At 29.4% G+C, this 9,439-nt stretch overlaps 1 protein-coding gene across 1 annotated transcript in view; it reads left to right on the forward strand.

Annotated features, from left to right (window-relative positions):
* LOC107442533 (uncharacterized) overlaps positions 1–8,757 on the forward strand; it is a 41,302-nt gene extending 32,545 nt beyond the window's left edge. Inside the window, exon 3 of the transcript XR_001583881.5 lies at positions 8,632–8,757. The gene's annotated coding sequence lies outside the window, so the exon portion shown is untranslated. The remainder of the gene's footprint in view (positions 1–8,631) is intronic.
* The last annotated feature ends 682 nt before the right edge of the window (positions 8,758–9,439 follow it).

Here is a 9,439-nt window from a genome sequence, read left to right on the forward strand (position 1 = left end):
CGTTCACTCTCTACATAAACTATTGTGACCATATTTTCCAAATTACGGCTACTTTTCTTCATAATATTGTGATGATCAAGAATCCAAAATTGTAGAAGAAAAAGCATGTTTCTTCAGAGAGTTTTTGCTTTTGATTTTGTATTTTAAATTATCTCCTACGTAATCTAATTATCACACCGGTTTCTAGCCTCATGAAATATTGTGAATGCATAATAGTACTTGACACTGCACATTTAACAATTTGAAAACATATACGCTGGGTCGAAAACACAAATCTAATGCTAGAAGGTTTCTAGGGGCTGACGCAGATGCTACATCGCCATCCAAGCGGCAACGATTGTCAGAGGTATAATAATATTGATAATAAAGTAAGAATCCATCAGAAATTCATACCAAACTGAAGATCTTGCTTTAAACAAGCAATGATTTTTCTGAGTAGTAATGAAATTACTGAAGTTTCGCAGCGTGAACACTGCTCAGATCCTAGAAGACATGCCAACGCATAGTCAGGAAGACATGCCATTGCTTGTCTCATCATCTGAGATTCTGAACAAGACTTAATGCCCATTCCCTTAGCATTTGGTTTCTCATCGTGCATGTGAAAATCATTAGAAACTACTTCAAGAAAAACTTCTTGCTTGCCGCAATAGGTTAATCGCATGCAGTAAGAATGGCCCCTTAAATATGAAACTTCGGATGAAATCTTAAACAGGAAAATCATATTTTATTTTAAGCTTAGCATTTTAAAACTTCATCCTAAATGAATCCATAGTTTTCTTTCCAATGGTAGAATCATAGTTTAATTTCATTTCGAACAGCCCTTGCGCGTGACTGTCGACGCAGTACCTGCGTCAGACTCTAAAAAGTATTTAGTTAGAATTGCATTTCTGATTAGCATTGCTATTTCATCCGAGTTAACCGTCCAAGTTATTATTTCCTCCAATTTTGAGTAACTTTGCATAATTTCATAATGGGTTATTGTTTCTATTTTTATGAAGTCTTCTGACTGCAACTCTTTCAAGACTTGATTTATTACTTTATTAAAGTACATTAAATTGTATAAAAAATGGATGCATTATATTGTCGATAAAAAACATAAAATGTTCTAATGATGTGTGAGGAAAAGAAAAACATAAATGAATTTTAGATCATTTATTTTTCATTTAAGATAAGAGAATGTCGGTGAAATAAATGATCAATCCATAAGTTTAAAGAAAGATCGGGTTAGTAATTTTTTTAATTTATTTATTCATAATTTCTAAATAAGCGTATTTCAGGAAAATTGCTAATTTTTTTTATCTCAAGTTCCCGTTTTGTATTAGGTGTTCATCTCAAGGTTTTTAAAAAGAAGAAATTTGGTGCAGACATCTCTGGACCAGACTTTTTTTCTTTCAAAATTTCAGAAAATTTCAATTCCGCTTTCCAAATAGGATTTGAACAATTTTAACATACATATTTGATTTACGACTATTTTTTTGATTAAAATGAAAAATTTTGTTCCGTTTATTACTTTCTTTCACTTCTTAAACTTCTCCAGACTCTTGCAATCCTGTCATACCTTCAAGCGCACAGTGCGTAAAATGAAATTGCGAATTCTCTGAATAACTTCGGGTTAGTGGCTAAAATTATATGTACTGGGATTCTTAAGTCTGAATTGATTGAGAGCTAATTAAGCATTTACTCTATTTTAAGTTTTGAAATTAGATACAAAAATTTACTTTCTCTGAATAAATATACCCTGTTTTTAAACGGATTTGGATTTCTGACGAATCTCTGAAGATATGGAGGGTATTCTAAGCTGACTAGCGTCTTCAGAAAACTAAAAAAACTGGTTCTAAAATTTCAAAAGGCGTATTTGAAAACCCAATGATTAACCTTTGCAATTAAATAATCAGAGAACAAAAATCCCTCGTCGAGAGTCTGAAAAAGATGTATATATTTTTTAAACAATAGAAAAGGTAAAAAGATAAGTTTTAAAATGTTCTTTTAAAAAAATGTCTACTAGTTTAGTTTTTTGAGGACGTTGGTCACCTTGTAGCTACTATGGAAAATATGGCCCTCATAGCTTAAGTAGGAATGCAATCTTTAATGTTAATTTTTTTACGTGTTTTGCTATATCTCGAGAACTTTTTAAGATATTCGAAAAGTTTTTACACACATTCATAAAAAACTTTATTCGAAGATGATTCCTTGCAAAAATTCATTTTTAATAATTGCTTATTATTCTTCTATTTAATAATAGTCAAAAACTTTATGAATAATAAAGTATACATATTTTTATATCCGATACAGTGATAAAATGCAGTTTCATTGTGAGGGCGAAACACTCATTAACTGTAAGGTGCCTACACGCCCGAGCGCTTTCATTTCTGAATTATTGGAACTATATTTTCCTGATTGCGATTACATCTCATACTTTCTATAATTTCTATAATCGTTTTTTTTAAAAAATTTTTTTTAATTTTTTTTTTTTTTTTTTATAGATCACAAATGAAAATCAGTCTAAAACAATATTGTTTTTATTCAGACAAGGAACATTTTTGAGTCTAATTTCGTACTTCAACATCGTCTTTACTTTTTAATTAGTATATATAAGGTGAAGCCTTCGAACCATTAATATTGAATCTATGAATATAAAAAACAGATCATTAGATAATAATGTTATTTAGGGTGTTCTCTTTATTATTTTGGGAAGAATGTTCTTTGAAAAATATGCTTTGACTATGTTCTACAGTGTGATAATATGAATTACTAGAAGGCTGGTCCATATTCGTTTCGTTCTCCAATCATCACAATTGACTGTCATTTAAATATATATGTATATACAAATATTGGGGGTTGGGGGAATAGTATACTACTTATAAGTATTTATTTTTGATAGGATGCTATCGAATTAAGAATACTTCAGTGACCCAATTTGTCATCTTGATTAAATAATATAACTACAGATGAAATCAGACAATGACTTGATTTAAGAACTTTACTTAGAAATTGTTCGAGATTTTAACTATAAAAACTCTTTAACACATTTATTGGATATTATTAGTTAAAATATTATGGTATGATAAATATGTGGTTGAGAAAAATATCTTCGTTAGTTTGTAACCCTTTCATCACTTTTCTACATCTTATACATTTTTCTTTTAAATGTTTGTATTTAAATAGATTGCAATTAAGTATCAAGAGCAGATTAGCCTGTTTTATTGTAAATGTCTACTAGTTTTAATGTTTATTAAGTGAGAGTAATTGCATTAATCATGGAATTTTCTTGTGAGTATCTAAATGTTCGATGAATCGTATTTTATGTCACATATTTGTATTAAAAAGTAAATTAAATTAGATTTTACTTTTTAAAACTTTTTACAAAATTTGAAGAAAAAATATTAAAAATTAATTTTAATAAGTATGTTTTTCATCCTAAAGCATTGAGACGAAAATAAAAATAATAATGTAAAAAAATAATAATGTAAAATAAACTCAAAATAATGAAATATTAATAATAAAATAAACTATAATATAAAATTAATATTATAAATTATAAAAGCATTAAAAAATAAAAATAAAAATTACTATGGATAATCATTGCAATAAGTAATTTTATTCCCTTAGTTAAAAGCTGGTGGATTGAGGCTGTTCTCCAAAGTACTTCTTGGCTTTCGTTTGGAAACAATTCTTGGGGGGTCGGGGGTGAGGAACCAGTTTTACTCTCCCCTCAACTAGGAGGGAGAGCTACTTCCGTGTCATTGTAAATCCTTTTACTGCCCGCTAAACATTTTTATTTGGAAAAGCATGCCTTTAATGTGTAGAGTTTGTTAGAAATATATTTTTATCAAAATGATAATATTACATCTAATAAAAATAGATACACCGAAAACTTGCAAAATCTGTACTTGGGAATTAATAAAATATGATTTCGATAGAGATAGTTACTTGAATGTTTCTCATCTAATTTTTATGATATATTTTAATTTTTATAAACTATTTTACTTCTTCTTCTGTTTTGAGAAGAATTTAAATTAAACACTATTTAACACAACTCTTCAGAGTAGTTTTGAAAATTACCGGAATCAAACAAAAAGAATAAATAAATTAATTAAATAACTAAAGATAGTTGTTTAATTAAGTAATCACGTAGTTGTTGGCATGGAAACATGTTGACATGATTGTTGACATAGTTGCAAAATAAGTCATGAAAAATTCTTTAATTTGTGCAAAGAATTTATGTTTTATTTGAAAACTCACTGCAAAATTAATGTTAGTTTATTAATTAATGTCACTTAACAAAATTAATGTCACTTAAAATTAATGCTTGGTTAATGTTAAATTATGAAAGTAAAATAGAAGATGAAGATTGAAAACTTTTTCACTAGTCCTTTGTAATTTTATATTATATTATTCGCAGTATAATAGTACAAATATATATATTTAAGGGAGAAGCAAAGACTTATCATCTGTGAATTTATAATATTTCCCCCCCTCATTCTATAAAATTCAAGCGTTTGTGGCAATTTTGAAACTTAATTTATGTCACAGAAAAGAAAATATTAATATATTATCTATATAAACCGAATTTTTTGCAGAGATATGTGGACCACTGCACTGCCGCATTGTGTAAGATTACCAGGGTCTTCAGAAAACTGAAAACTGGCAGAAGCATTTTTAAAAAAAAACATTCGAGAAGTCCCACTTTACCTTTCTAGTTATTTAAAATAAAAAATAAAAAAATATAACAGAGAATCTCTGCGAAGTATTTCTGTTATCAGAATATTTAATTTCATATATTAATTTAAAAATTTTAGAACTAGTTTTTAGTTTTTTGAGGCGTAGGCCAGCTTAGCACAGCAGATACATTCATGCCTACTTAAAAACGATCGTTGAGAAAGACTTTACTGAGTGGTAGCAAAAGCACAATAAGATTAGGAGAGCAGTTGTGGGTCAGGAGATCGAACGATTGCCACCCAACGGGGTGAACCAGGTTCGAATTCCGGCAATGCCTGGTTGATTCAAATTTTGCACCCGGCTCGCACCGACCTCAGTGCTGAGTTAAAATATTCCCAGTGGTAGATGGATCATGGGTTAAAGTCCCCTTGCAGTGAGTCTAACCGCGAGAGGCTTTCGTGGTTTTCCTCTTTATCTAACGCAATTGTGGTCTAGTTACATCAAAATGTCCTACAGGAAGTCAAATTTCTCCCAATACTTGATCCATGAGTTCCCTAGTCTTCTGGATTGGGTTCGAAATTGGAAGGATATGGAGATGGTAGTCGTATACCCTATATTGGGTTGGCTGTTCAACGACGGTTAATTTAAATAAATAAAAAATAATAATTTTAAGAATATTTTTCCTAATTTAAGTTATGTTATCTACATAGAGTTATCTACATTATGTTATCTACATACTTTTTTCAGGTGTTTTTTGATTAAAAACACTAAGATAGAATTTTTGTGGTCAACAAGTATGCGCAGATAACAGTAAGAAACTGTAAGAATCTTTTAATGTTATAGAAATAAATAAATTTCATGCAAAAAATATTGTTTTTCTTCACAGGTAAAATGTTTTTGGTTAACTGGTGATTCGTCTTTTGCCAAATTTAAACACTTTTTTTTTTCAAATAAAGAATTTGCAATTGATTGCTGCGTATTTTCTGGCAATTTAATTCCATAATGTTTCCGTAATATTCATTCTTAAGCTTTGACCTATAAGAGTACAGGGTGTTCCGTAAAATCCGTAATTTATATATATATTTAAAATCTTTATTAAAAATGAAAACCAAGTAATTGGGGTTTGTAAATTAGTATTTAAGTGATTAAAAACAGAAAGCTTATTGAAATCTTACTAACTACAATAAAGGAGTGTGAATGTCCAATAAGCAAAAAAATAAGTTTTATTGAGGTTTAAATGTTTTTAACCATCGTTTTTCAACTGTTTTCTGTTTCATTCCCTAATCAAAATTGCCTTGTTCTCTGTTTCATTTGCTTCACTGTACTGTGATATGTTATATTTCGACTGTATTTTTGTATTTTTTATTTTTACCTTGCGTTAATATTAATTTTGACCTCATATAAACTTATTTTTTGTCTTCAATTTCGACAAATATTAAATAAATAGTTTTTAAGGGTGGTATTTACAAAACACTCTGAATGACCTAAAGATAAAAATTTTCATGCCGAGCAATAGTAAATATTAGACTATTTTCAGTTAGTTTGCAATTTTAAAATTAATTTAAATTAAAGTCTGATGAAAAAAATATCACTAACAAAGTCTTAAAGTATAAGTCAATATCATATGGTTGATTAGTCACTAATTTTAAAAAAATTATCCCTTAAAAAAGCTCAATTAGCCGCGTGTAATTAAGGTCCGCGATTGGCTGTGTGTATTGTAGGTCCTCGATTAGCTGTGTGTATTGTAGGTCCTCGATTAGTTGTGTGTATTATAGGTCCTCGATTAGCTGTGTGTATAGAAGGTCCTCGATTAGCTGTGTGTATTGTAGGTCCTCCCTTGGCTGTATGTATCGTAGGCTGTGTGTACGAAAGTCTTTCGCTAAGTTCTTTATAATAATAAAGTTCTAGTTTGAAGAAAATATCTAAAACTGTTTTCCAGTTTAATCTCAATTAAAATCCATTTAAATAGCAAAAAGTATAATCGTTTTTTTATTTAAAACAATTTATTTCGAATATTAAATTTAATTACAAAATATGTTTAATTTTATTTTTTTCCGAACGTATAGTTCTAATAAGTTCTAATTAATAATAGAGACTTAAATAATATTTTAGTCCTAAGAAAATGTCAGACATAAATTTTTAAAAGCTTCTAATGTTATCACTAGATCATTTTATCAACAAAGTAAAAATAATTTGATTACAATTTATTAAAAGAAGTCTTATCATACAAGAAAAGTAAGAAAATGGTTTTCTTTGAAACGCGTGTCAACATTAAAATATGTGTAAGGCGAATTTTTAAAAATCTGTTATTTCAAAAGGTAATTCATGTTAAAATCATCTGAATTTTACTGAAAAAAATAATTTAAAAAAGGAGAGCTTTTTAAGGTAACAATTTAACTTTAAATGACTACATTTTAATTAATAATGACTAGATAACGGTATTATTTTTCATTAACACGTTCTTCGTTATAAACATACAAGCACTTTCAGTGAAATAAAAGTAAAGAAAATCATTAATTTCTCTTAAAATTGCGTGAAAACGTTTCTAAGTTCTAACGTTCTTACATATCAAGAAAGTTAACAAAATATGGATGTGATAATATTTCAAATAGGAACAACTATTTATTCCTATACATTAACTGATGAACTCTCATATACATTTAACTGATAAAAATGAAATGAAATCAGTTAATATCGTATCTAAATATGTTTAAAACATTTCCTTTATTTGTTTCATGTTTATTCGTTAAATACGAAAAAGACCGGGGTGGGTGTATCCGAGTAGGCGGTTTTTAAGTGCAAACGAGGACCCCCGCTGAACGTGTGGTTTTATCGACCAACCGAGGACGTCGTTTTTGCACGCATACACACTTCGACTCGGCTCTTTATACACAACTTTGATAAATGCTGCCAATCGAGGACAAAATTAGATTTTGCTAAAAAATTTTCTGGGACTATTTCATGACCCCCTGAGTACGAAAATACCATTTTCTAACCGAGGACGTCCTCGGTTGGCACGAGGTCCTCGTTCGACGGCGAAATTGCCTGTGTGTGTCCTCGTTTGCCGGCCCTTGCCAACACACACACACACACACACACACACACACACACACACACACACACGCGCGCGCGCGCGCGCGTGTGTGTGTGTGTGTGTGTTTAAATTATTTTTAACCACAAATTCGAGGTTTCATTTAAAAAAAGGAAGATGAATTTTCATTTAACTTTATGAAAGTAAAACAAAATTAAAGGAAGAAAACAGACACCAACTCAATGACTTTTTATTTCGGCTCATCAATATACAGCCGAATTCCTGGCCATAGATGGCGCCACTGAAAAACAGGAACAATCGTACCCCCACTGCCTAAACAAGCATACGACAAAAAAAAAAAAATCAATATTCTAAGCTACATTCTTAATGGTACAAGAGATAGACAATATTTTAAGCAGTGGATCTGACTCAAAAATTGAAGTTTTTCTGCATAAATATTTTTTTCACGATTTCAGAATATCTACTTTCAAAATGTGAAATTGCAGTAACTTGGAAAATATGGTCCCAATAGTTTCATCAAGAAAGTGATTGACTGTTTGAACTACCATTGCTTTCTCAATGTTTGCAATTTTTTACATTCTTTCAGAAAAAATTCTAATTTCTTAAGTAGATGAGTTCTAAAAATATACGTTTAAACATTTTCAGAAAAATCGGTTGACCTTGGCTCCTAATACGATTCAAAGTTTCTGCAACCTTAATGAGATCTTGAATTGAATCGTATTTCCTATCAACTTTAACCATAATGTCATGTACTAAAGTATAAAAAGTATCAAAATATAGCTCAATTTAGCGCAATATTACGGTTGAAAAAATTGGAGTGGTAATATAGTTAAATGTACGTTTCATCTTAACTTTAGCTTTTAAACAGAATTTTCCTTTTATCGTATTTCCTGTGTATGTTTTTGTTTATTTTTTTCCAGGAATCCTGTAGCCATCATTTGAAGGAAAGCAAGCAAAGCAAAAAGAGAAGTGTAATGTAAGACGTATAAGAAACTGTAATATTTTTATAAAGTACCTGAAATACATTAGTGATTAAAAAAGAGAAATTTTACATTTCATTAACTCATCCAAGGCCAATTTCAGTTCTGTAAGAAAGTTTCAGTTGAGAGAATTATTTTCGAAATTATTTAGTAGACATTTTGGCCATAATGTCTACATTTTTTCCGACGATAAATGTTATCAAAGACAAATGCTATTTGATTTACAGAACGACACATATTTATGTTTATATTTAATCCATTTGCAAATAAAATTAATCAGTATACTTATTCTCTATTTATATTTGCATATTGAATGAAATTAATCGGCAAATATTGGAATACTAGTTGTCATGGTACCTAAAGATAAACATCTAGAGCCCATATTCAAGTATTTAAAAACTATTTATCTGGCACAAAACTTTGAATAATTTCTTTGAAATTAGTAAAATAAAAAATACGATTTTTCTTAACAGTACTTCAAAAAAGAACATTCTTGGAACCAGACTTTCTTATTATGTCGTATTTCGTCTTTTTATATTTGATACTTAATTTTAATTACAACATAAAAAGAGAAAAATCTACAAAGTGCTATGGTATATTTTCATATTTTAGAGGAAGCAGTTTTTTATTTTGGGTTTCTACAATCTGATGAAAAAAGATTAAGGCTAGTGGCAACCATTTATGAAAAATATTCCAAAACAGAACTGAGATGCTGAACGAGCAAACTGGTCAATGCAAATTTCTGCAA

The sequence above is a fragment of the Parasteatoda tepidariorum genome, chromosome 8 (assembly GCF_982258835.1).
Source record: "Parasteatoda tepidariorum strain Cologne lab strain chromosome 8, Ptep-v5.0, whole genome shotgun sequence".
NCBI lineage: Eukaryota > Metazoa > Arthropoda > Arachnida > Araneae > Theridiidae > Parasteatoda > Parasteatoda tepidariorum.